Source organism: Taudactylus pleione, unplaced genomic scaffold, assembly GCF_031769625.1.
Source record: "Taudactylus pleione unplaced genomic scaffold, aTauple2 ptg000817l, whole genome shotgun sequence".
NCBI lineage: Eukaryota > Metazoa > Chordata > Amphibia > Anura > Myobatrachidae > Taudactylus > Taudactylus pleione.
Window position 1 is genome coordinate 1,180,529 of NW_028285219.1, and position 27,400 is coordinate 1,207,928.

The window sequence follows — 27,400 nt, forward strand, 5'->3', positions numbered from 1 at the left end:
CCCCCAGTAGTATTACCCCCTGTAGTGTCATAAGTAGTATTCCCTCCCTAGTAATCCCCCCTTGTAGTGCCCCCGCAGTAGAGACGTAATGAAAATTGAAAAAAAACCACTTACCTGAAACCCGCTCCTGCTCCTGGTCCCGCCGCCGATACCAGCTCCTCCGTCCGCCGCTTTGCATTATGGGAGTGACGTCACGTCATGACGTCACTCCCATTACCCACTGCGGGAGCCGGAAGATGTCCGGCTGCGGCAGTGGGAGCAGCAGCCGATGAGAGTCTGTCTGACTCTCATCAGCTGCTAAAGCAAACACACAGCTGCCGGAGCCGGCGACTGTGTGTTTGTGCTGTGTAGCGCTGACCGAACTCCGTCCGGTCAGCGCTACACACGCGGTGCAGCTGTGTCACTGAGACACAGTCTGCACCGCGGCCCGCATGGTACGCAGCTGAGGCGCCCTTCACTATGTGGCGCCTTATGCAGCTGCGTACCATGCGTAACGGGAGAACCGGCCAAATGACAGTCATCCATTTGCTCACAAACACTGGAAAATAGCCAAAATGGTCATTCAGACAAATTGGTTAAAACACACAAATGTATCCAATTTGAATATTTTTTTTGTCCTTTTCTCAGAGTTTAAAACCATATGATCAACTGTCATTTGCTCCCGTACATTACCAGGTTTTCATTCCAACCAGCCAGATTGGACAGATATCTGACAGAAAATTGTAGAGTGGATGGCCAGTTTTAGAGTGATGTTTGTTTAGACCACTACAATTTAATCATTATGGTGATGGTGCATGCTGACACTTGTAGTACCACAACAACTAGGGAGCCTCTCTATCCTTTCCTTGGCTTGGCTGGTAAAGTGACCATATTCACAGTCCCATGCTGACACTTGTAGTACCACAACACCTAGGGAGCCACTTGTTCCTAGGCTTGTTTTAAAGAGATATATCACAGTTCATAAATGTTTTTAATCTTACTGGTATCTACGGATGATTCTTTGGGATATTATATAATGCAAGTACGGAAGTAAAAGGTGTGGATCACAATACTTAAAAGTGTCCTATTCACTGCAATTTAAAATAACTTGAATGTAGTGTGTCAGCTTTTCTTAGCAACTGTCTTCTGTAATATTCCATAAGATACTAGGAGACGGTTCCTCTCTTCATTTCACTTACATAAAACATCTTTTGGTGCAGAATGATATTTCTACATAGAATAAATTGGCCTGTATATCTTTTGATCTTATTTGTAGCTTTTTCATATAAAAATAACTGTCATTTTAAATGTAGTTTACTTTAGATCTCATATACATAAAAACATGTATAGCCTCTTTAAGCTGGAACACTGAGGGCCTGTTTTAACTGTAAAGTGGCAACTTTTTGTGTACACAAAAATGTGTCCATACCCTCGGGTTTCTGTGGCTGTATTTTGGGTTGTACGTATCTTCATGTACAGAAATCTTGAAATGTGGCGTATATAGTCACATCTAGGGCAAAGTACGACTGTCATCATAATATACTCGGAAACTTTTGCCGTGCCGTAAGAGATGTGCAAAGAGCTATCTTAAAGGTACATGCAAGTCAAATGCAAAGGCATCTGTAAGGGGAATTAAAAGCCCACACCCATAAGCATGAGCAGGGTCTTCGTCAGGGTCTTGCGCTGAGAACAAGGTGGCGCTGGATTGGAGCACCCGCCGATGTCACTGCCTGTACCACTAGGCCCCAGGTACATGGCTGGAATCAGTGTTTGAAGAAACCGGTACTGCCAGTGGGAATTCAGTTTAGGGGGAGATACAGCTTGGGGCTGCCTAATGGGTGCGTGAGCACCCCCCCAACACACCTATGCCCACACCTGTACTGTGCTAAACACTATACTGAGCACATAAATACCGCTGACTTGCTTCTCCAAGCACAGGTACAAAATAAGCTGAACTCGAAATACAGGCGTAAGTAGTACACATGGCGAGCAACAAACTTTATACAATATTATTATTATTATAATTTATTTATATGGCGCCACAAGTGTTCCGCAGCTCTCAATAAGTAATGTTTTTACCTGGTACAAATGTACTTATGTCAAATTCCTAAATAAAGACAGACAATTTTAACCTTAGGGGCTTTACACTGACTAGTGTGTGATATTATAAGAGGAGAGTAAATTTAAAGGTATCACACTACCCAATATCCTAAAGAATTGGGATTACTGTGTCAACCACCCACTGAGCCTACAGATTACAATGTACATAATAACACAGGGTAATTAGAGGTGAAAATATTGAGCATCTGCACTAATAATACTATTTGTACATCGATGAGACCTGACGTCAATGCACATCAATAGCCCAATGTAATGCCGAATGTAAAGGTTGGGAAAGTGGGGGTTGGCGGATTGTGCTGACGTTTCCATCTAGTCTATTCGATGTACTGTATATTCCACACAGGTTAGTACATACATATAGACACTGTGCTTCACCCATCTATATAAATGTATCCCCTCTCCTCCTCACACTCATCACACAGTGCTGCTGCTGCTGCTGGCGTCAGCGGGGAAATGGGAGGAAATGCTAATGAGCTCTATTTTATGGATGATCGGGATGTGTGCGGATCTCACCTCTCCCTCACACCTTATGCTGCACATCAGCAGCGAGAGAGATATGTTATTTATACCCACATCCAAAGCTCTGGCTTGTCGGCGTGCTGTTCTCTTATATGTACAAGGGAAGATGTGATCTGAGGTTGGAGAGGAGGTAATGGTTTGAAGAAATGATGGGGACACAATGTGCACTGTTATCCCTGTAAATGAAGTAGTGCCAATGTTTTTAACCTTCTTATATACGCATTTGAAGATTTTTCAGTGTAGATCATTTAATTTGTGGCTATTGAGCGGTGGTAACTCTACTTCTACACAATAATTATAACAGCACATAATATCACCTGTGACATAATATGATACAAATCGAGACCAGACTACACTCAATGTAACCAGTATGTGACGTGTCTGGTTTTTTTTTATTTATTATGGATTCGAAATGGTTAAACTGTTGTGTCAACGCTGTGACATGGAGCCTGCAATTTCACTGGGCTGACAGCAGGTGGCGCAATTGCTGTAGGTGTATGTAGTACAGCCCGGTGTTCTTTCTTGAAACAATGCAGCCATACAGCCAGCTGGCAGAGTGCAGAGCACGGCCGGGCAGGAAGGTACGGGCTGGTATCTGAGTATGGGGTATCCTCTGCCCCCGAGGAATAGGACTGTCACCTAAATCTCTGAGTCACAACGAGCAGTTCAGTCCCGGTATGTGTTCCTCTGAGTTGTTGCATTACCTGTGTATATATACTGTAATTGAGTGGTGAGGACAGATATGCCTGATTGATCACTTGACGTGCTGGATGCACGTGAAGAAAATGAACCATAGACACACAGTTGTCTAGTTTGTTGCACTGTTTGTATGATGATTACATATGGAATGTACCTGTGAGAGGTGTGTGTCATGGCAGCATATGATGTACATGTAGCAATTGTGTATCTGATAAGAGGGGAACGATGTTGTGTATTGTAAATTATTTTGCACAAAGAAAATGTGTTTACATTTTTGTAGATAAAAAAGGTATGGATTTCTTGCATATTGACTTTGTGAGTTGCATGTTCTGCAAGAAGATTTTTTCCTGGTATAATATAAATATGTATGCTCTTTACTAATGTACATGTGTTATTATTACAACTTTCAAAATACTGTGCCTTTTTGAATGTGTGTCCATATGTAGTTTTAGCTGTATAGCTGAGGCATCTTATGCCTTTTGCAGGAGAAACCTATTGCTTAGTATACGGCATCATTATGGGATGTATTTACCTTTCATTTAAATGAGAAATGCTGATTGTGTCTATACATAAAGGTCACGTGTACTCACTAAATGTGGGTATGTGTGTGACTCTGCATAGGTGACATCTGTCTACTCGTAAGCTGTGTACAATAAAAGGGTTACATGGACTGTGATAGTTCAATATTCCAATAGACTGTGTGTATATATATATATATATATATATATATACACACACACATGTATATAAAATGTATGGTATATACCTATAACATAATCCTGTCATTATTACAACTGTCTATATGTGAATTGTTGGTTTTGGAATTCTATGCATGCTATGTGTGTTTGTTTTAAACATGTATATGGTGTGTGTAAAATGAATATGCCTATATGTAATATTTATTTTTATGTGAGGAACTTTTGATGAATTGATCATTTTAAAATGTGTACTGTATCAAGAAGTACATGTCAGATTCAAATGTGCGAGTTATAGTAATATGGTTAATTATATGATACACAGTCTGTTTATATACTCTGTGTGAACTGTATGGACACTTTTACAGTCAATTTTATGCATTTTATTTGTGTGACATAAATGTATATATTTGAGTGGTACGCTCACTGAAAGGTATGTTATATTCTTCAACAATATATACATGAGATGTATGTACTGATATATTGTATATTTTTTTATTGATATACTATGTGTGTATGAGCGCTCAGCACATACTGATATACTGTACATGTGTGAGAGGAGGATGAGTTCAGGATGCTGGCGCTCGGGATACCGGCGGTCAGAATCCAGACACCGGCATCCTGACGGGGTTACAATACCGACACTTGTCGGTCAGTATTCTAACCCTCCCCCTCTACCTACCCTAACCCTCCCTCCCCAGTGCCTGAACCTAACTCTTCCCCCGTCCCATAAACCTAACATCCCCCTCCCGCACCCTAAACCGAACCCTCCCCGCACCCTAAACCGAACCCTTCCCTTTAGTGCCTAACCCCCGCCCCACACGCTACTTACCTTCAGGATCCCGGCGGTCAGGATGCCAGCGCCGGTATTCTGACTAGTGTCTGGTTTCCGGCGTCTGCATTCTGATCCACGGAATCCCTGCGGCCTGGATATTGACCGCGTCCCGTGAGGGGTGTGTATTCATGGATCTGCTGTTTCTGGGTGAAAAATATTTGCAGATATATACTGTGTATGCATAAGAGGCGTGTGTGCCTACATAATACACATATGGGAGAGTTATTGATCCCCTATTTATGTTGTGGTTTTCTGGGAATGTGTGAACGGAGGATGCACTGAAATGCTGTATGTTTTAGAAATAGCTGAAATAGCAACCGAAATGGGATGTAGATAATAGACCGGCGGACGCAATGCCGCCAGTCTAAATCCCGACTCTACCTGCCCGACACGGGACTTAAGATAGGCGTCGGTATTTCGAGCCGGCCCTAGGCATAGGCGTTCTAAGCAATTGCTAGGGCATCTGGAATGCCTAGGAGCATTCCATAGCTCTGCATCTTCCCCCATGCACTGCTGCTATGATAAGAGCTCTGCATAGAAGCTAATTCTGGCTACAGGAGGAGACAGCGTAGAAGACCGGGGGACCTACAGGACGCGATGTGGGGTCACTGACCTGTATGCGCCGTAGCAGTCAATTACAATCACCAGCATCTCCCCAACCAATCACCTGTAGGCAGAGTCTCCTTGTCCAATTGCTGCCTGCGCCCTCCCGACCCCTCCTCCTGCCTCCTACCCCTCGGCAGCCACCGCTTGGTTATTACGGGTTCGCGCTGGTGATTGAATGAGAACGGTCATGTCCCCTGCGCTGCCTATATCTGGTGAGTCAGCACTGTGAGGGGATCTCAGCTCAGCCTGTATGACCCGCGGCTGCCTTTCTTTATGATGATCGCCACTCTGGCACTACACTTCCCATGAACGACTGCTCCTAAGTATGTACACCCTTTTTTTTTATTGTTTACAGGGAATATGACTGCCTATGTTATTGTGTTATAAGAAAAATTATATACTGTATAAACTTGTTCCCAAATTAACTAAAACAAAAGACTAGCACTCTCCAAACAAGTTTGACATAAAATCCATTTAATATGACGTTTCAGCAGTGATTGTAAAATACACGCTTTAGTGCGTTATTACGCGCTACAGACAGTGAAGGACTCAGTGCCTAATTCATACCCGCTCGCAAGTGGGTCGATGGTGCCCTAATGCGCATGCGCACGACGGAGGGAGCTCCGTCGTGCACATGCGCGAGACCCGCATAGCGACAGCCAAGCTGTCGCTCCGGGTCTCGCACCAAAGGGGGCGTGATGTCGATGGTGAGTGACAGCACGCCCCCTTTGGTGGACGTGCCGGGGGCGTGGCTGCTAGACGGAGGCGTTCCCATGGGAACGCCTACCGTCTGGGTCCGGCCCCACTGACATCACTAGTGATGTCAGTGGGAGTGATTTTGGCTCTGATAGAGCCAAAATCACTCCAGGGCTTGCGGCCTCGAGACCCTATCGCAGGGTCTCGTCGCAAGCCCGATGGTCGCGATGGCCTTGACCATCGCGACCATCATCATGGACGCTCGCATAAGCTGTGGGTGGTAACCCACAGCTATGCGAGCGTCCAAGAGGCCTTTCCATTTTTAGGTAGGAGGGCCCTGATTCAGAGCGAGCGCTCTGGTCAGAGCGTCCGGCTCTGAATCAGGCCCTCAGCTCTGTGAGGGGATCTCTGCCTGTGTGACCTGTGGCTGCTTGTAATCGACCCTGCAGTGTCTGGTGACCCTTCCCTACACTTTGGGGTGACCACAAGTAAGGGCAGTAACTATAACTGAATGCAATGTCTGCTCTCTGCAGCTCCTCGCACTGCTATTTCTGGCTGTGTAGCTGGATGTCCGTATCACTGGTGGAGGCTCCTCACACTGCAGCGCTGCTGTAACACAGCTGTAACTGTAACCCAGAGGTTAACACAGAGGAATACAAACTCATTTCGTGCTTTACGTCCCTCTGCCGGGGGACATAACATCGGCGAAAAGTCAATGAAATTGAATACGGGGATAATGGAATTAGGCGAAAATTACGTCATCGGCGATGATTTATCGCCGATTCCGACATTTCGCCTCAAATTGAATACGGACCTTTAGGGTTAGGCTGCTGGAGGGGAGAGTTTAAGGTTAGGCTCTAGACGGGGGGGGGTTAGGGTAAGGCACTAAGGGGGGAGGGTTAGGGTTAGGCACTAAGGGGGGAGGGTTAGGTTTAGGCACTTACTGGGAGAGTTAGGGTGTGGAGTAGGGAAGGTTAATATGAGCGTGCAGGAAAGGAGGGTTAGGGGGTAAATAGGACAGGGGAACACTACTCACCGTTCCCCTGTCGGCATTTGAACCATCGGGATGCTGCTGTCAGTGTACTGACAGCCGGCATCCCGTCCATCGGTATTTCATACCAATTCCGTTGTGACTGTGTACTGATATACTGTGCAGGTGTGACTGTGTGCTGGTATACTGTGCAGTTGTGACTGTGGGCCTCATTCAGAGGCGGTCGGAGGATGCAAGCGGTCGCTCAGAAACTGGGCGGCCGCTTGCATCCTGACCGGCCGCCTCTGTTTCGGTCGTTAGGCTGTGGGTTAACACCCACAGCTCTAACGACCGCTAGGGTGATGGTCGCGATGGTCAGAGACCATCGTGACCATCGGGGCTTATGACGAGGCCCTAGGGTAGGGTCTCACTTGTCGTAAGCCCCGGAGAGCTTCTGGCTCTGTCAGAGCCGGAAGCTCTCCACTGACATCACTAGTGATGTCAGTGGGGCCTCCCCCAAACGGCAGGCGTTCCCATGGGAACGCCTCCGTTTGGGCTGCCACCCCCCCGCCCCGCCTTCCAAACGGGGCGAGCTGTCAATCAACATCGACAGCTCGCCCCCTTTAGAAAGAGACCCGCTACGACCAGCGCTGTCGGTCGTAGCGGGTCTCACGCATGCGCACGAAGGAGCCGGCTCCCTCGTGCGAATGCGCACTAGACGAACATCGAGGCGGCCGTGCGGTCGTAGACCGTACGGCCACCTCTGAATACAGCCCTGTGTGCTGGTATACTGTGCAGTTGTGACTGTGTGCTGGTATACTGTGCAGGTGTGATCGATTTGCACTGATATACTGGTATGTGTGAAAGCCAAGTGTGCACTAATAGACTGTGCTGGTGCAAGAATTGATATACAGTGCATGTGTGAGAGTTGTGTATACTGCATACATACCTACCCTCCTAGAAGTCACGGGAGGCTCCTGATTTTTTGGGTAACCCCCCCGCACCCCTGGAAGGAAAGGCAAATCTCCCGCATTCTGCCTATTTCCTAGTGAAGTGGGCAGAATAAGGAGAATTTTCTTGCGGACCGGCGGGTCCGCGAGTAGGGGGCGAGACCTAATGATGCGATTCTGAGAATCATGTCATTTTGGCCCACCCCTTATTTAAATGTGCGACCTTCGCAGCAAATTGCAGTGAGGGTGAAGGGGGGCTTAATGATGTGACCCGTCCTCCCACCTGCTTCTCCGTCCCAGGCTACTCCTGTGGAGGAAAACTCCAATGTCGGCAAGTATGGTGTACTGATATAGGGACTGATCATACTTGCTAACTCTCCTTGATTGTCAGGGAGACTCCCTGAAATAGTAGTAATCTCCCTGACTCCCTGAAGAGTCTACCAATCTCCCTGGTTGCAGCTATGAAGTTATGAAGCTGTTATATACAAAAAAAACAGATATATATATTAAAATGGAATCATTAGTATAATTTCCCTATATTGGTTATAAGTAGGGATGTGCAGGCTCGGATAGGTTCGAGTTTGCACGTGGAGTTCGGATTTTTCCCTCCAAAAAAACGGAACTCAGAACGAGGCAAAACGTCATCTTACATGGACGAACATCATCATTCCTGGACAAAAGTCCAGGAATGATGATGTTCGTCCATGTAAGATGACGTTTTGCCTCTTTCTGAGTTCCGTTTTTTTGGAGGGAAAAATCCGAACTCCACGTGCAAACTCGAACCTATCCGAGCCTGCACATCCCTAGTTATAAGGGACAATGGGCCTGATTCAAACCAGGACACTATGCTGCGCTCGGTCGCATTGAGCGATTTTTCGCAATCTGCGCATGCGTATGAGTCGCAATGCGCATGCACAAACCAGTCATTGCGATGGGAAAGTGCTCTCCTGTAGCCCGCAGACGGGCCGCTATTTTGAGTGACAGATAGTGCCATTTGTGGGTGGTAACAGGGGAAGGTGCTTGTAAACGGGGGTGTGGTTGTGCGAATGCAGGCGTGCCCGACCATCAGAACGGAGTTTAATGGGTGTGCATAATTAGCAAAGTAGCGTCATTACACACGTGTCTGGGTTATACTAACGATACTGGATCAGAACCTCTATACACTCCTTCCTATACCTTCTGATAACCTGCCTATACCTTCTGAGGATGACGCTAATTTGCGTACGCAGTCATACAGTAAATAAAGACTTAGACCTGGAATCTGTGGTTCCAAAACACAGTTATAGTGTTATTCAAGTAAAAGTTCAGACAGTTACACGCAATTGATCCAGACACAATTTAGGCGCAAAAGGAATTATACAGACCCAAGTACAGTATACATACGCACGCTTCCGGACCCGAAGATAGGCATCAGCAAGAGACCCCTCGTCATTCAGCATTCAGCACGAAGACTAAGAACCCAGCGTTTGAGCACACATATACAACCCCAGAATAGACAGGACAATAGAGAAGTTTGTTGATGATGTCATTGGTTCCCAGGGAAGAAGCATCTGTTACAGAGCATTTAACAGGCTGGTTTAAATAGACTCTAACAGCTGGGGGTCTTTCCCTTCCCGCCCCCTGTAACATCCTAACAGTTAATACATTTTGCTGCTTGAAGTCTCTGCGATCCATAACTCGAGAATGCATGATGCGATCTCCCCACCGATAACCCCGGAATACTGTGGAAAGAGTACGCATCAGTATGAAACCAAACATGGCTTGTTTAGCATGTATAAAACCTTAGTTATCAAATATCTTTATTTCTCAGCATTTAAACTAACTGAGCCAACTTAAATCATATACTTTAAAGCTTATTAAACCTTATGTGTGAATATGTAATGTGTGAGCATTCGGGGTTTGATATAAGGACACTAGTTAACTTGGGGCAGATGCATGCGCATAAAGCTAATAAAACAGCTGTTTCATATAAAGTCCTATGCATTCGCTAATATGCGACTAGTTAACAGCGCAATTGTGCGTATTAATGTGTGTATGAGAACTGGTGAAAGATGCAATCGCATGGTGCTAATAGTATTATCGCCACATGTTCTAAAATGTGAGTTTATCTAAAATGGCGCTTAGGCGGCCATTCGCAAAATGGCGTCTTGCGATCTCATTTTCAAGATGGCGTCTTGCGGCCAGTCGCAAGATGGCGTCACCGCGATTACATTTTAAACTGAACTTCAGCTTCGACAATATTTTAGCCTGATCTGCTCGCAATGTTGTGGTGGGAAAAGGCTACCACAAGCGCTGTGAGCAGCTCCGATGGCTCTCGATGTTCCCGATTAATCCTACAGCTGCCGGAGATGACGTGTGTTGTGAGTGGCAAAGGGGCGTCTTTATACAGGTGCGAGCGCATAGTGCGGCCGCTCGCTATTACTTAGTGCAGGGATTGACAAAGTTTTCTAAAACCTAGGAGCCAGGATGAAAGTGTAGGAGCCAGATCCCCCCTTCCCCTGGGGCAGCATTACTGAGCACCTACACCCCTGACAACCAACCCCCATGGCCACACCACTAACGGGGTACCCTAGGTAAACCACCCTCCCACAGCCACATTACTGAGCAGCTAACCCCCCTCTCCAGGCAACCAACTCCCAGAAAGACCACCCCTCCGCAGCCAAAAAAACCAGGGCAAGCAAAGCCACCGCCAGCAGTGGCCGAACCAGAGAGTGGTGGGCCCAGATGCAAGAATATGCTTTGGGCATCCCTATGCAGTGCCCCCAGTAGTAATCCCCCCTATGCAGTGCCCCCAGTAGTAATCCCCACTCTGCAGTGCCCCCAGTAATAGTCCCCCTATGCAGTGCCCCCAGTAGTAATCCCCCTATGCATTGCCCTTAGTAATGCCCCCCTTATACAGTGCCCTAGTAACACTCCCCCTTATACAGTGCCCTAGTAACAGCCCCCCTTATACAGTGCCCCCAGTAGTGGCCACCCCCCCTATGCAGTGCCCCCAGTAGTGGTCCCCATATACAGTGCCCCCAGTAGTGGTCCGCCTATGTAGTTCCCCTTTAATCAGTGCCCCCAGAAGTGCCCCCCCTATGCATTGCCCCCAGTATAAGTCCCCCCCTATGCAGTGCCCCCAGTAGTAGTCCCCCCCTATGCAGTGCCCCCAGTAGTCCCCCTATGCAGTGCCCCCAGTAGTAGTCCCCCTATGCATTGCCCTTAGTAAAGCCCCCCTTATACAGTGCCCTAGTAACACTCCCCCTTATACAGTGCCCTAGTAACAGCCCCCCTTATACAGTGCCCCCACTAGTGGCCACCCCCCCTATGCAGTGCCCCAGTAGTGGTCCCCATATGTAGTGCCCCTTTAATCAGTGGCCCCAGAAGTGGCCCCCCCCTATGCATTGCCCCCAGTAGCTGTCCCCCCTATACAGTGCCCCCAGTAGTAGTCCCCCCCTATGCAGTGACACCAGAAGTAGACCCCAGTAGTAGTCCCCACTATGCATTTCCCCTAGTAGCGGCCCCACCCTGTAAAGTGCCCCAGTAGTGGCCCCCTCATACAGTGTCCCCAGTAGTGGCCACCCCCACCTATTCAGTGCCCCCACAGTAGCGGCCACCCAAACTATGCAGTGTCCCTAGTAATGGCCATCCCCCCCCCTATGCAATGCCCCCAGCAATGGCCACCCCCCATGCAGCAGTGCCCCTTAAAAAAACCCGCAAATTACCTGATCCACGCTCATGCCGACGACCGCCGCTGTCCGCTCCTCCAGGCCCGCTCTGCACTCTGGGAGATACATCATGACGTCTCTCCCATCACCTGCTGCGGGGTGAGCCGGAAGGTGGAGCGTGAACTCCAGCCGGCTCACTCCGTGAATGACGCAGCAGCCAATGAGAGTCTGTCTGACTCTCATTGGCTGCTATAACAAACATACAGCCGCCGCTGGCAGCTGTGTGTTTGTTACTCTGTAGTGTGGACCGCGCTCGCGGTCTGCACTACAGGGCCCGGGGGTTGTTGAAAATCTGGTCGCCAGGCAGCCAATTCTGGCTTAGTGGGCGGCTTTACGCGACGTAGTGTGAGCACATGATTTAAATAGCTGGCCCCTTTTAGCCAGCGAGCAGCCGCAAATAGCGTCCGGGTCTGATTCAGGCCCAATGATCCCTATGGCTACATGCATTTTCTGTAGAGTATCAGTGTGTTTTCATCAACAAGTAGCTCTTACTAAAGGTCTCATTTACATTTGGATGTAAGTAAATTTTATGACACGCCTCTCAGTTGTAGCAGTACACGCCCACTTTACCGCCTTCATAGGTGTTGCTTTCACAATCTCCCTGAAATGCTTTTTCAAAAGTAGGCAAGTATGGGCCTGATTCTGAGTCCCAGTTGAGTGTTTTTTTTGCCACTGTGCATGCAAAATTTCCTAAAAACTCTTACAGCGCATGAGTCCCACGGTGTGTATGGATTGAATCTCAGTTGTTATTGAGTTGCATGGTACCAGTACTGTATTGAAAATGTGCATGCCTGGGCAGTGATATGGTCCATCTTATTGGCCTGTTATGGTAGTGTCACGGGCGTGTCGCTGAACCGGTTGTGAACGCAGACGCTTAATCGTATATGTGTTAGGGAAGTGTGTACAGTACTGATATGCTGTATATCTGTGAGAGGAGTGTGTACGGTACTGATATGCTGTATATGTGTGAGGGGAGTGTGTACGGTACTGATATGCTGTATATGTGTGAGGGGAGTGTGTACTGATATGCTGTATATGTGTGAGGGGAGTGTGTACAGTAATGATATGCTGTATATGTGTGAGAGGAGTGTGTACGGTACTGATATGCTGTATATGTGTGAGGGGAGTGTGTATGGTACTGATATGCTGTATATGTGTGAGGGGAGTGTGTACAGTACTGATATTCTGTATATGTGTGAGGGGAGTGTGTACTGATATGCTGTATATGTGTGAGGGGAGTGTGTACTGATATGCTGTATATGTGTGAGAGGAGTGTGTATAGTACTGATATTCTGTATATGTGTGAGGGGAGTATGTACTGATATGCTGTATATGTGTGAGGGGAGTGTGTACAGTACTGATATACTGTATATGTGTGAGGGGAGTGTGTACTGATATGCTGTATATGTGTGAGGGGAGTGTGTACTGATATGCTGTATATGTGTGTGAGGGGAGTGTGTACGGTACTGATATGCTGTATATGTGTAAGGGGAGTGTGTACGGTACTGATATGCTGTATATGTGTGAGGGGAGTGTGTACAGTACTGATATTCTGTATATGTGTTAGGGGAGTGTGTACAGTACTGATATTCTGTATATGTGTTAGGGGAGTGTGTACTGATATGCTGTATATGTGTGAGAGGAGTGTGTACAGTACTGATATTCTGTATATGTGTGAGGGGAGTGTGTAGTACTGATATACTGTATATGTGTGAGGGGAGTGTGTACTGATATGCTGTATATGTGTGAGGGGAGTGTGTACAGTACTGATATACTGTATGTGTGTGAGGGGAGTGTGTATTGATATACTGTATATGTGTGAGGGGAGTGTGTACTGATATGCTGTATATGTGTGAGGGGAGTGTGTACTGATATACTGTATATGTGTGAGGGGAGTGTGTACTGATATGCTGTATATGTGTGAGGGGAGTGTGTACTGATATACTGTATATGTGTGAGAGGAGTGTGTACTGATATGCAGAATATGTGTGAGAGGTGTGTGTACAGTACTGATATGCTGTATATGTGTGAGAGGAGTGTGTACAGTACTGATATGCTGTATATGTGTGAGATGAGTGTGTACAGTACTGCTATGCAGTATATGTGTGAGATGAGTGTGTATGGCACTGATATTCAGTATATGTGTGAGGGGAGTGTGTACTGATATGCTGTATATGTGTGAGAGGAGTATGTACTGATATGCTGTATATGTGTGAGGGGAGTGTGTACAGTACTGATATACTGTATATGTGTGAGGGGAGTGTGTACTGATATGCTGTATATGTGTGAGGGGAGTGTGTACTGATATGCTTTATATGTGTGTGAGGGGAGTGTGTACAGTACTGATATGCTGTATATGCGTGAGGGGAGTGTACGGTACTGATATGCTGTATATGTGTGAGGGGAGTGTGTACAGTACTGATATTCTGTATATGTGTGAGGGGAGTGTGTACTGATATACTGTATATGTGTGAGGGGAGTGTGTACTGATATGCTGTATATGTGTGAGGGGAGTGTGTACTGATATGCTGTATATGTGTGAGAGGAGTGTGTGCAGTACTGATATTCTGTATATGTGTGAGGGGAGTCTGTACTGCTATGCTGTATATGTGTGAGGGGAGTGTGTATTGATATACTGTATATGTGTGAGGGGAGTGTGTACTGATATGCTGTATATGTGTGAGGGGAGTGTGTACTGATATACTGTATATGTGTGAGAGGAGTGTGTACTGATATGCAGAATATGTGTGAGAGGAGTGTGTACAGTACTGATATGCTGTATATGTGTGAGAGGAGTGTGTACAGTACTGATATGCTGTATATGTGTGAGAGGAGTGTGTACAGTACTGCTATGCAGTATATGTGTGAGATGAGTGTGTATGGCACTGATATTCAGTATATGTGTGAGAGGAGTGTGTTTCGCACTGATATGCAGTATATGTGTGAGAGGAGTGTGTATGGCACTGATATTTAGGATATATGTGAGAGGAGTGTGTATGGCACTGATATTCAGGATATGTGTGAGAGGAGTGTGTATGGCACTGATATTCAGGATATGTGTGAGGAGTGTGTATGGCACTGATATTCAGTATATGTGTGAGAGGAGTGTGTATGGCACTGATAGTGAAACCGAAAGATTGCATAAGAAAAGAGGTGTGTTAAACCTCTAGGATGGGGGCCGGCATGTATGCAAATTACTGTTTAGAGTTAGCCTATCGTTAGCTGGGGCGGGTTTTCAATAGAGACATTATATAAGGGGCTAGAAGTGAGGGCCAAAGCCTCTTTGTTCCAGATTGTGGTCAGTGTCAGAGTTGGTCAGTGATAGTCTGTACCTTACATTGGTCTGTTAATTCTTTTCTTTCTTATTTTCATCACTAGATTCTCTTCCCTTCTTATCCCTGCCCCTATTTTCTACATTTCACACTTTGCTTTCCCTCACTTTCCTGGCTCTATATAAATAAATAGCAGCACATTATTGTCCCTTTACCTGGCCCTGTCCACCCTCGCTTTTGTCATTAGCCATGCCCCGTCCCCGCCGCTCTGCGCCCCCCCCTGCCCGCTTCCTCCAGACTGACCTGAATACTGGCTCACGCCAGCGGCGTGGGGCGGCCCCTGCTGCGGACGCGGCGGGTGCTTCTCCAGGCGCCGCTACGGAGCGGGGCCTGCGCAGGCGTGGAGGAGCAGCCTCCGTCGCGGATGCGGCGGATCCTGTCTCCGGCGCCAATCATGCTGGGCGTCGCGGGGTGGCCCCTGCCGTGTGTGTGGCGGGTGGTGCCTCCGGCGACGCTGCTATGCAGGCGCGGGGTTCAGGCCGGCGCCCGGAGCTCCCGCGATCACTGCGGCTGGTAGCGGGCGGGAGCGCGCCGCGACACCTACACGCGGGCGCGCTCTCCCATCCGGCGGCCAGGTCACAGCCTCCGCTAAAAGGCGGAGGTCCCGGCGGGGCCATAGAGCCCCATCTAGGAGCAGCCAAGGCCATGCTAGTGTCCCCATGGTCCTTCCCGTTCCCCGCTCACGGCGGGGCGCCCGCCATGTTAGTGAGCGGGGGGCGGGGCTTAGCCATTCCAGCCATTCCACATCCAGTCTGTCCCCTGCTCATGTTCCCAGGGCTGGGGCTCAGAATTCTAGTACCAGTAATAGGGTGCAATCCCCTGCATCTGTGAGTGTTGCCACCCCTCCCCCTTTTGCTGCGCAGCCAGATCCCTCAGCCATCGCATCTGCTTTGTCAACCCTGGCGGCTGTGCTTGCCCCATTTTTGGCAGCTCCGCCGGCAGGCTCGTTGCCTACTCAAACCGTCGCGCCTGCTAACGTCAATCCTGCAGGGGCGCAGGGGGGGCCAGAGGTAGAGCAGCTGGCGCAAGCATTGAGAGCCATTGCCCCTAGCTTGGCCCAGCATAGCGTGGGCACTAGTGCGCCCTCAGTTCCGATCACTCAAGACTCGAGGCGTGGCAATATGGATGCTAGGTTGCCTGCCGCAGAGGTGGCGGCCGGTGTTTTTCCTTCTTTTTCAGATGACGTGGTCGAAGAAGGAGAGCTGGTTGACGAGGATGTCGGGGAGGGGCCGTCTGGATTTTCCTCTGATACCATGACATCGGAGGGTTCAGGTGGGTCTTTCTCAGACTCTAGTTCCTTGACGTCTTCTTTTGCTTCCTCTATATCTAACGCGGACAGCGCGGGCAGAGCGCGCAAGAGAGCAGCTAAATATGCAAAATTGGAGGCAAAGCGTCGCTCAAGGCGTAAGCATAGCACCCATAAGCGCAAGCCAATAGAGAAGGGTTTAGAAGGTTCTGCAGGGGTACATTGTGACAACACCGCTGTATTGTGAGGTTTAAGAGCGACTTGCCGCAGTAAGATCCGCAAAGGTGACTATGTGGATATTTTTGCACTTACGGAAAAAGCTAAGAAGGCGTTTAAGGCGGCTAGGGCAAAGGGTGGTATAGGTTTGGAAGCTTTCAAATCTTACAATAATTGGTTGGCCGGATTTTGCATTTTTTCGGCTTGTTATTTGGAGACGCGCCCAGAGGAGCACCTGAACGTCATTAGGTACCTCCATTTAGTTCATAGCATGCAGTTGTCCTCCAGGGGCATGGCTTGGCGAGCGTACGACGAAGAATTCCGTCGCAAGCAGGACGGCAGACGGGTGATGGATCTAGGCTGGAAGGACGTAGAGGTTTGGCTCGAGGTCACGCAGCCTTTGCGTCCTGCGTTTGAAGCGTACAACGTGAATAAATCAGCTAGTTCAGGTCGTCAGGGCCAGCAGCAGGCGACCGTTGGAAAATGTTTCGCTTTTAATAATTCCACTTGTACGCAGGGTCGAAAATGTCGTTTTCGTCACCTCTGCTTGCGATGTAGTGGCAGCCACCCAGTTGCCAAGTGCTTCAAGGCGGGTGCTCAGCAACAGCCTGCTCAGCCACCAAAAGGCGCTGGTTCTAAGTAAAGCTTCATCCCCCGTCTGCGTCGCCGCAATGGCAAAATGGTTGCGTTGGTACCCTGTTCTCCGGGACGCGGAATTTTTGTTAAAAGGTTTCAGCTTTGGTTTCCAGTTATCTATTTGCAGAGAGGTTGACACAGGTTCGCCTAGGAATTTGAAATCTGCGTTCGAGTTGCCTCACATTCTTAGGGAGAAAGTGGCTAGCGAGGTTACCTTAGGACGCATGGCAGGGCCTTTTGCAGAACCTCCCATAAGGGATCTTGTGATTTCCCCGGTGGGAGTGGTCCCCAAGAAGATTCCAGGAAAGTACAGGCTTATTCAACATCTGTCTTATCCGCCAGGCTCATCAGTAAATGATGCCATACCAGTTGAGGTTTCCTCGGTGGTGTACCAGTCGTTTGACGATGCTTTGAACGTAGTTAGGTTTTATGGTCCAGGCGCGCTGATGGCTAAGATAGATGTTGAATCGGCTTTTCGTCTGCTTCCCTTACACCCAGAGTCATTCCGGTTTATGGGCTTTTGGACGGCGAATATTACATAGACAAGTGCTTGCCTATGGGATGTTCGGTGTCATGCGCATATTTTGAGCGATTTAGCACCTTCTTGCACTGGTGCGTGGAATTTTCTTGCGGAGGTCATGGGATAGCCCACTACTCCGTTTGTCCTCAGAGATTAAGCGGGACCTCTCTGTCTGGGTCTCGTTTCTGCAGGATTTTAATGGTGTCCGGCTGTGGTTGCCTCCACCCACGGACAATTTGCAGCTGCAGCTGTTCACCGATGCGGCAGGCGCCACGGGATTCGGTTGCTACCTTGATGGTTCCTGGTGCGTTGGTCATTGGCCAGAGGAATGGGAAGGAAGGGGTTTGACCAGGGACTTGCTCCTTCTCGAACTCTTTCCCATAATGGTTTCCTTAGAAATCTGCAGTGAACGCTTGCGCAATCGCAGCATCGTGATCAGGTGTGACAACCTGGGCGTGGTGCACGCGATTAATCGTCAACGCGCGTCTTCCCTGCTGGTTTTGCGTTTGCTTGCGCAGCTGGTGCTGACATGTTTGCGTTTTAACATCATGTTTAAAGCAAGACACGTGCCGGGGGTGGAGAATGGGATAGCTGATGCGTTATCACGTTTTCAGTGGGCTAGATTCCGATCTTTGGCCTCTGGTGCTGACGTTGATGCTGTGCTTTGCCCCTCTTATGTTTGGCAGGTGATCGAGCCGGCATGGAGGGCTTAGCAGAGCAGTCTCTAGCCCCCTCCACTTTGCGAGCTTATCGTCAGGCTTGGCATGAATGGGAAGACTATTCCCGTAGCAGCAGGCAGGCAGGTAAGGGTCAGCATCGTGCGATGCTTTATTTTATTTGGAGTCTCCGTTTGGGGGGTAGATCCAGGGCTTCTGTGGCGCGCTCCTTGGCAGGCATTGCATTTTATGTTAAATTAAAGGGACAACCTGACTTTACTAAAAGCTTTCTGATTGCGAAGGCTTTAAAGGGTTGGGCGCGGGTCTCTCGGCCAGTTGCTGACCGTAGGAAACCTGTGGACGCCCATTTGCTTCCGGCAGTGCTGGGGGCAGTCCCCGAAGTGGCGTTTAAGGAGTACGAGGCGATCCTGATCCAACTGGCGTTTTCGGTGGCTTTTCACGGCGCATTGCGCGTATCGGAGTTGGTGGCATCTTCCAAACGGGTTGATGCCACCATGCTCTGCTCGGATATCTCGGTCACTCATCGAGCTTTGCTTTGTAGGATACGGCGGTCAAAGACCGACCAGACTGGTAGGGGTAGGTGGTTCTCGTTGAGTCCGTCTAAGGACGAACGGATCTGCCCTGTGGCGTTAGCGATGCGTTACGCATTGTTACGCCCGGATGTACCTGGTTCATGGCTTATGCACTTGGACAGGACTCCGCTTACCAAATACCAGTTTGGTTGGTTTCTGAAGCGGTGTGTATCGGGTTTAGGCCTCTCACCTCAGGATTTTGGTACGCACTCATTTAGGATCGGCGCCGCAACTTCGGCAGCTGCTGCGGGTTTCTCACCATCGGAAATTAAGTCACTGGGACGTTGGAAATCGGATAGTTATAAAAGTTACATCCGACCTACTCATTAAGATTGTTTGGAACCATAGGGCAATGTAATATTTTCAATGTTATGTTTTATTGCTTGCCTGGTTTTCTTGTTTTTGTCTCAAGTTCCGTCTCGTCTTGTCTCGTCTGTTACCCCTGTCTACCCTACTCGGGATTAGCTACTCGCCATTGCTGGCAATGGGAGTCTTGAGGGATTTTACAATTTTTGCCTGATCTGACGGATTCAATTCGGCTAATTTCAAAACATTTAATTAGGTCATAGTCCATCCCTCAGCAGGTTTTTATTTTACCTCTTGCCGAGTTCACATGTTTTTTCCCAATTTCCCCCCACCCATTCTTCCCCTTTGTGTCTTTTTGTTTGTCCTAGCCACTTTAAATAGTAAAGTTGGCAACAATAGAAACTTTTTCTTTTGGCAGATACTCACTTATTGTTCTTTCAGATCCCACTAATACACCATAAAATTTTATTGTTTTATTACAACTACTAATTTGGTATTTACTGCTTTTCTCCATTTTTAGGTTTGCTCTTTGACACGCAGGACATTTGGGTTATAGGCCATTCTTATATTTTCTGGGCCGCTAGCTTTATGAGTTCAGATCATGCTCCACTTTGTGAACATTCTGCTAGGATCCGTTGGATAGGTTTCAGGGGTATGAGATGGCATTCCTTTTGTCCTAGACTGTTAGAGTACGCAAAAAATTTTGGCAGGCCACGTATTTTGGTGACCCATTTAGGAGGCAACGACTTAGGACAGAGGTCCTCTTTAGCATTGCGACTTGATATAATTAACGATTTGGCGAGGGTGCTATCGGCCTGGCCCTCGTGTACATTACTTTGGTCTTGCATTGTGCCTCGACAGGTCTGGCGTGGGGTTAGGAGTTTTCCCGCTATAGATGAGGCTAGGAAGAAGCTTAACTTTGCAGTAGCCAAATTTGTGATGGCCAATGATGGCCGTGTCATTTACCATAAGGGCATTCAATTTCGTTTTAGTCATTTATATAGGGCTGACGGAGTTCATTTGACAGAAGAAGGTGTGTCATTATTTCTTGTGGATCTTTTTAGGGTGTTGGCGTTATTGGGGTAGTCCTTGGTATGGTGGCGGTGCGGCGGTTCTTCTAAGCAGAACCTTGCTGTGGCGGGAAAGAACGGCAGTTCACCAGTCCGGGTGCAATTATGAGTTAAAGGCGTTCCCTTCGTTGACTGGTAGTTGGCTGTACCAACCTAACGGGGGGCAGTATCATCACCTAAACGGGTGGGTAGTCAAGTTAGAGGGTGAGCGTTACCTTTTGTGTTTGACATGGTTTACATGGTTATGTGTATGCACTCTGGGCGATCTACGCCTGCTATGTCTTTTGTTGTTTGTGTGTGGGCATAGCAGATCTGGCTGATTTCTGGCCGTCCTTTCTTTGCCACCATACATCCTTAATTAATTTAAGAATTAATAAATAATATTAATTTTTCCAATAAATCGCCATCAAGTTATCTGCCAAATCCTCGTCTCAGTGTCTTTATTTTATGTTAGTATGATAAGTGGTTTGCACACATGACAACACCTCATCCGATAAAAGGTTTATTCAATATATGTGTGAGAGGAGTGTGTATGGCACTGATATTCAGTATATGTGTGAGAGGAGTTTAGACACAAATCTATCAGATGATATGTTTACGTTTTTGAATATTAATACAAAATTAAAAAATATCTCATAGTTTAATAAATTGCTTCAAATCATACTTGCCTACTCTCCTGGGACTGCCAGGAGCCTCCCGAAAATCGGGTGCTACTCCCTGCTCCCCCGCAAGAGTAGGCAAGTCTCCTGGAATGGCCGCCACAGCCACACTCTGCGCCCGCACGCGGAAGTGGGCGGTTCGGGGGGATGACGCAATTCATAGCCCTGCCCTCTGCTTTACAAGGCCGATAATATCGGCATTATAAAGCAAGGACGGGGCTGCAATGATGCGATTGTGCTGGCACGACCTGCACTGCCCACTTAAGCCGCCACCACACCACCTGCTGCACCCAGGTCCGGTGCAAGGTTTCAGGGTGCCCTAGGCAAAGGTTCACAATCCTGCCCCTGTTTTCCCCCAAACCCTCTGGCCAGCTCACAGACACATACACAGTGCCCTAATAATATTCACATGACCCGAATTAAAGGGATGATTCCCCCTGCAGTGCCCCCAGTTGTAATGCCCTTGTAGTGCCGTCCCCAGTTGTAATGCCCTTGTAGTGCCCCCAGTATTAATGCTCCCTGCAGTACCCTCAGTAGTAATGCTCCCAGCAGTGCCACCAATAGTAATGCCCTTGCAGTGCTCCCATAGTGCACTGCGGGACCAGGAGAGAGCTCAGTCCTCTTGGCTGCCGCTGGCGCCGAGGGGGGGGGGGGGGGGGTTGGGGAGAGAAGGACCCGGGCGCCCGCTGGTAACACAATCTCTTCGGGCGCCCGGCAAATGGAGGGTGCGATCGCTTGGCCTGCGGGCCCAATAGCAATCGGACTCAGAAGCGCCCTCTAGTGGCAGGCACTCCTAGGTAGCTGCTGAAGGTTGTCTAGTGGTAGTGCCGGACCTGGCTGCACCGACCTAGTAAGTACGCTTCAAATGGCAATATTCAATCAAAAGGAATGGTAGGTTTTAGAATAAACTTTGTAGCGTGATTATTGTGAAAAAATTACTGTGCAGTATTTTTACAAAGTACCTGATAAAACTCAACAATATGTTTTCAGTTTGTTTGGCCACCAGTAACTTTACTTAACCCTTCATCAGGCGCACCTCTGGGACTCCCAGGTTCGGGCGCAGTGCGCCTGAAAGGTGACTGTTATAAAATCGTCATTAGCACCTAATTAATTCAATTCTAACGTTCTTAAAGTGATCAGTGACCTTCATGAGGATGTACAAAGAGAGAATATATGGAAATCTGACTCACAAAACCACATTTATTAACCTTAAAGCAAGTAAAACAAAAAATACTAAATTTTAAGAGGCGCAGTGTGGCTAAGAGTCCACCCTGGACAAACCTACATATTTCCGCAAAATACCCACAACCTTTGTAATTTTCATGCATAAAATGAGCAAAATACACAAAATTGTGAGAAAATAAAAAGAAATACATACCTTCAAAAGTCGGACGAGTTCGGGCGCAATGAGCCTGAGAGGCCAGGACAGGCTTGCCTACCCTCCCGATTTGGCCGGGAGCCTCCAGATTTTCGGGTGCCGCTCCCGGCCCCCCGGAAAGGCAGGCAAGCCTCCCGGAAGCTTGCGACCCTCCCGACCTCCCCCCTGAAAAAAACGGAAACCCCCGCAGCGGGGGGCCCGGTGACGCGATTCGCGCAGAATCGCGTCATCGTGGCCCTGCCCCCTGCTTCACAATGCTGAAAATAACAGCATTGTGAAGAGGGGGCAGAGTCACAATGACGCGATCGTGCGTCCCCGTCCCCAGTGTTCCACCAAATGGCCGCCCCCACCCCTGGTTCCGCCCCCAATGGCCGCCCCCGCCCCCTGCTATTAGCCTACAATCAGCTCCCTCCCGGAAGGCTGGAGCTGATTGTCGGCAAGTATGGGCCAGGAAGGTAACTACTGCACTCCATGCAGGCGGCGGGAAAACTGACTAGGGGGGTTTCAAACAGCACGTAGAGATAGGAAGGTACTAGGAGGGGCAGGCCCCTGTGGCGATGAGGTGAGCGAGAAAAGCTTTGTGGCGCCTGTCAGGCCAGCTGCGCCTGACACAGGGTTAAATGTGATTTGGTCACCTTTCCGTCCCAAGATGAAGCAGTTTCAACTGTTTTCAAAGTAATTGGACATTACCTAAAAATACTCAGTTGTAGGGCAGAGTGGAGTCATTAATGTGAAATAAGCACTGTACTAAATTGGGTGGTTAAAGCTTCTGTTTGGGTCATACAGACACCAATCAATATAACCCAAGCCACACATCTACCCATCTCCTCTTTGTGGCCTGAAGAGAACATTTCCTGCTTTATGATAAAGGAGATAAGAGGAAGACTTTGTGCCTGATGTAGAGCTGGACGTATCATTCTCTTTTGTGCTTAAAAATACTTTTTAACTGCACATGAAGATTCCCATTTAACTTTCACACGGGAAGACTATGGATGCTTATTTTTATTTGAACTTAGGGGGAGATTTATCATATTTTGGAGAGATCTAAAGTGGAGATGTTGCCCATACCAACCAATCAGCTTCTAACAGAGGCATAACTAGGGTGTTTGGCGTCCAGGCAAATTGAAAAATTGCGCTCCCCCCAAAAAAATCATAAAAGCATGATAGAAACAAGTGTTTACTGCAGAACGGGGACAGGGCAGGGGGCTGAGGTGCGGGTAGGGCTTCCCTGCTTAGGTTATATTATGAGTTGTTAGGTTAGTGTACCCCACGATCCACATAAAGTACATTGAAAAAGCCTGTTCCAAATGAAATACATTGAAAAAGCCAGATCCACTTAAAATACATTGAAAAGCCAGATCCGTGTTAAATTATATGTACTGTAACATAATGCCCCCAATTCACATTATAGGGTCTATTCATTATCACTTAATGAACATTTTCACATACTTTTGGAGAAATTAAGTATTGGGACCATTCATCATAAAGTAACGCAGGAGATATCGCTCCCGATGTGACCAGCTCTCCCTACATTAGTATGCGGACCTAAATTCACCAAGCTACGAAAATACAATATTTTTGGGACTTAAGTGCGGGAGCATTTGCCATCATTAGATGGCATTTGCTCCCACACACCTGCTCCTTCCCGTGAAGAAGTAGTCCCGGGTTGCGAAGAGGGATCCTTTTGGATCCCTCCACCTCTGTCCGCTCCTTCCGCTGGACACCGGAGCTTTATGCACCTGCGTGCCGAGTCAGACTTGGCAGTGCTAAATTTCACTGCTCCGAAAGGAGCAGTGAAAACGTTCGGGGAGACAGCTGATTTTCGGATCAGCTGTCTCCACGCCGGACCAATGATGAATTGCTCCGGCGCTCGCCATGAGTGGGAATATTAATTATCGGTGTTCAGGCTGATCGCTGACGGTTTGTGCCCCCACTCCTGAGTGGGAGTGAGAACAGCAGATGCACAATGTCCATCCATTCTTACTGCCGAACATCCTGTGCCCCCTATGTACTGGTGCCCAGGACACCTGCCTGCTTGCCCTACCCTCGTTATGTCACTGGCTTCTAACTGTCATTCTAAAGCTTGTGCTTGAAAAATGCCAGAAACTGACTGGTTGGTATGGGTAACTTCTCCACATTATCTCTCTCCAAGATTTGATAAATCTCCCTCTTAGTAAGTTTTTTTGTTTTCTATTTACATTTGTATTTAATTGTAATTGACACGGCAAATTCAACTTTCTTACCTGTTATTAACACTGACCAGATACAGACAAGCTGTCTTGTGTTTATGACCCTACATTACATTACTATATGTGGCATGGGTTGGGTATGGATTGCCGACAGTCGGAATGTTGCTGGTCAGAATAACGACAGCGGCATCCCGGCGGTCAGAATCCCTACACCCATAGGTAAGTGTGCTAGCACTAACCCTAACCCCTATCCTAACCCTCCCTCCCCGGTGCTTAAACCTAACCTCCCCACTAGTGCCTAAACCTAACCTCCTCCTCCCCGCAACCTAACCTCCCTCCCTGGTGCCTAACCCTAACCCTCCTCCTAGTGCCAAACCCTAACCCCGCACCCTAACCATAAACCTCCCCTAACTGCCGATACTTACCTTCGGGATGCCGGCGGTTGGGATACTTGTGCCGGGATACCGATGCTGTCGTGATTTCGGCGCCGTTATTTAGATCGTCGGCATCCCGCACGCCGAGACGCCGACTACATCCCATTTGGTACAAATTTGCACTGTAACTTTAGCTTTTACTGCTAACACTGTCATGCCACAAGTAGATAAGCTACAGTTTTATCATATCGCCTACTGACGCATATTCTACTAATTTCTCTTGGCATAAACCTAGCATGTTTGCTACCCTTCCAGAGACAGAGGCACCTAGACATGTATCCAACTTTACAAACTGTGTAAATTGCATCTAGTTTTAGGTGTTTCGGGTTGTTCCATGCACCTTGTAAGCCAGATACAGGTGCCACTGTGACGGATATAAAGAAACTCTTGCGCTTGTGGTGTATTTATATTTCAGTCCAGTACACTTTAAGGTACAAATATGTAAAGGGCAGAGGGCCTGATTCAGCAATGATCGCAGTTGCTAATACGCACAAAATCGGCCGATTGTGGCGTACTGCACATGCATATGCATTGCACTGCGCGTGCACAAATAAGCCATTGCGATTGGGACTGTGATCGCAGCAGCTACGCAGACCCATGGCAGAGTGATTGACAGGAAGTGCCATTTGTGGGTGGTAACGGGGGGTGGTCGGCCGAACGCAGGCGTGCCAGTGAGTTTGAACGCCGTTGCATGGGCGTGCATGAATTATCCACTGCCATGCCTTACGCAGCCTGAGGTCTCATAGCGTACATGGAAATTAGCAATTTCTGAGTAAGGTCAGGGCTTGTGTAAGTGAGCGTGAGGCTGCGATGGTTCTCGATTGTACCGATGTATTCGCAGTCTTGCTAAACGTCACGGATGTGTGTAAGGTAAAGTGGGCGTCCTTATGTTGTGCTGAGATTGTATTGGATCAGCATACTATCGCAGTGAGACTGCGTGCGTAATTGCTATTGCATTTGCAGTTGCGTTCCTTGCTGAATCAGGCCCAGAGAACGAGTACACTTGTCGTGTACTAAAATGATTGACAGTCATTTTTAATACATGACAAGTGCACTCGTTCTCTGCCATTTACAGGTGCCACTGTGCAGGAAAGTTGCCTTGGCCTTGGGTCCAGGACGACAGCACCAGTTATACACCCCTAGTTACGGCTCAGTTTGGGATAAAATGTGTCCAACTCTGCTTGAAGCTATTTGTGTTATAGAGCATATGGCCCTTATCAAAAGGATGCCCTGACAAATTCTCACCATATAGAGACCCTTTGCTGAACCACTGGAGATTTCTTATTTAAATTAGTTTAATAGCTGATGGCAAAACTTTAATATATATTTATAATGACAATACCGACATTGACAATGTGTACTAGTATACAGTATATACAGATGAACTAGAGTGATCCAATGAATGAAACATCTAATTTTGTAGTGAAATGTGGCATTAGTCTGGTGAGTTAGATAGATTGGGAGTAACTGCAATTGTGTATGATTGCATCTATTAAGAAATAACCTCAGTGGCACTTTAATAGGGTGGCATTTTATTATTATTAATAATAATAATAATAATAATAATAATATTGTTATTACCTTTATATGGTGCCAAACAGTGTCTGTAGGGCCGTTCACAGAAGCAATTTAATTGAAACAATTACATTTCAAACACACCCATTCAATAAACAAAGTACAAAAATACAACAACATACAGTATACGGCAGGGGTGGGGAACCTTTTTTCTGCCGAGGGCCATTTTAATATATATAACATTATTCGCGGGCCTGGTGCAGGCCATGCCCCCTCTGTGTGATGTCACATAGGGGCAGGGCCACAATCGCTGGTGATTACAGCAATGCCCATGATGCTTCGGGGAGCTGTAAGGGCAGCGGTGTGACTGTCTGAAGTGTCCTAAGGACGCTCCAGGAGGAACTGCTGCAAAGATTCTGGCTGCAGGGTGCTATTTTATGCACCCTGCTAGCCAAATGAGGCTAGCAGAAAAAAGCTCAGAGGGCCAGACCAAATGATTCCGAGGGTCTTATACGGCCCCCGGGCCTGAAGTTCCCCATCCTTGGTATAAGGGGATATACTAGACCACAGGTTCTCAAACTCGGTCCTCAGGACCCCAAACAGTGCATGTTTTCCAGGTCTCCTCACAGAATCACAGGTGAAATAATTAGCTCTACCCGTGTATCTTTTACAATGTGTCAGTGAGTAATGAGTATACCTGTGCATCTGCTGGGTGACCTGGAAAACATGACCTGTGTGGGGTCCTGAGGACCGAGTTTGAGAACCACTGGACTAGACAGTGAAGTAAGACATCATGGGAAAGATTCAATTGTTCAGCTGGTGGCTATTTTTTTAAGGCGCCCAATGGAACAATTCAATCGTTGATCCATC

General features: G+C 47.8%; 1 protein-coding gene across 1 annotated transcript in view; it reads left to right on the plus strand.

Moving 5' to 3' along the window:
* Positions 1 to 2,661: 2,661 nt before the first annotated feature.
* The window catches only part of MGAT5B (alpha-1,6-mannosylglycoprotein 6-beta-N-acetylglucosaminyltransferase B), a gene marked incomplete at its 3' end in the record, with an annotated part of 153,236 nt that continues 128,497 nt past the window's right edge, over positions 2,662 to 27,400 (plus strand). The window contains exon 1 of the mRNA XM_088458220.1: positions 2,662 to 2,749. The remainder of the gene's footprint in view (positions 2,750 to 27,400) is intronic.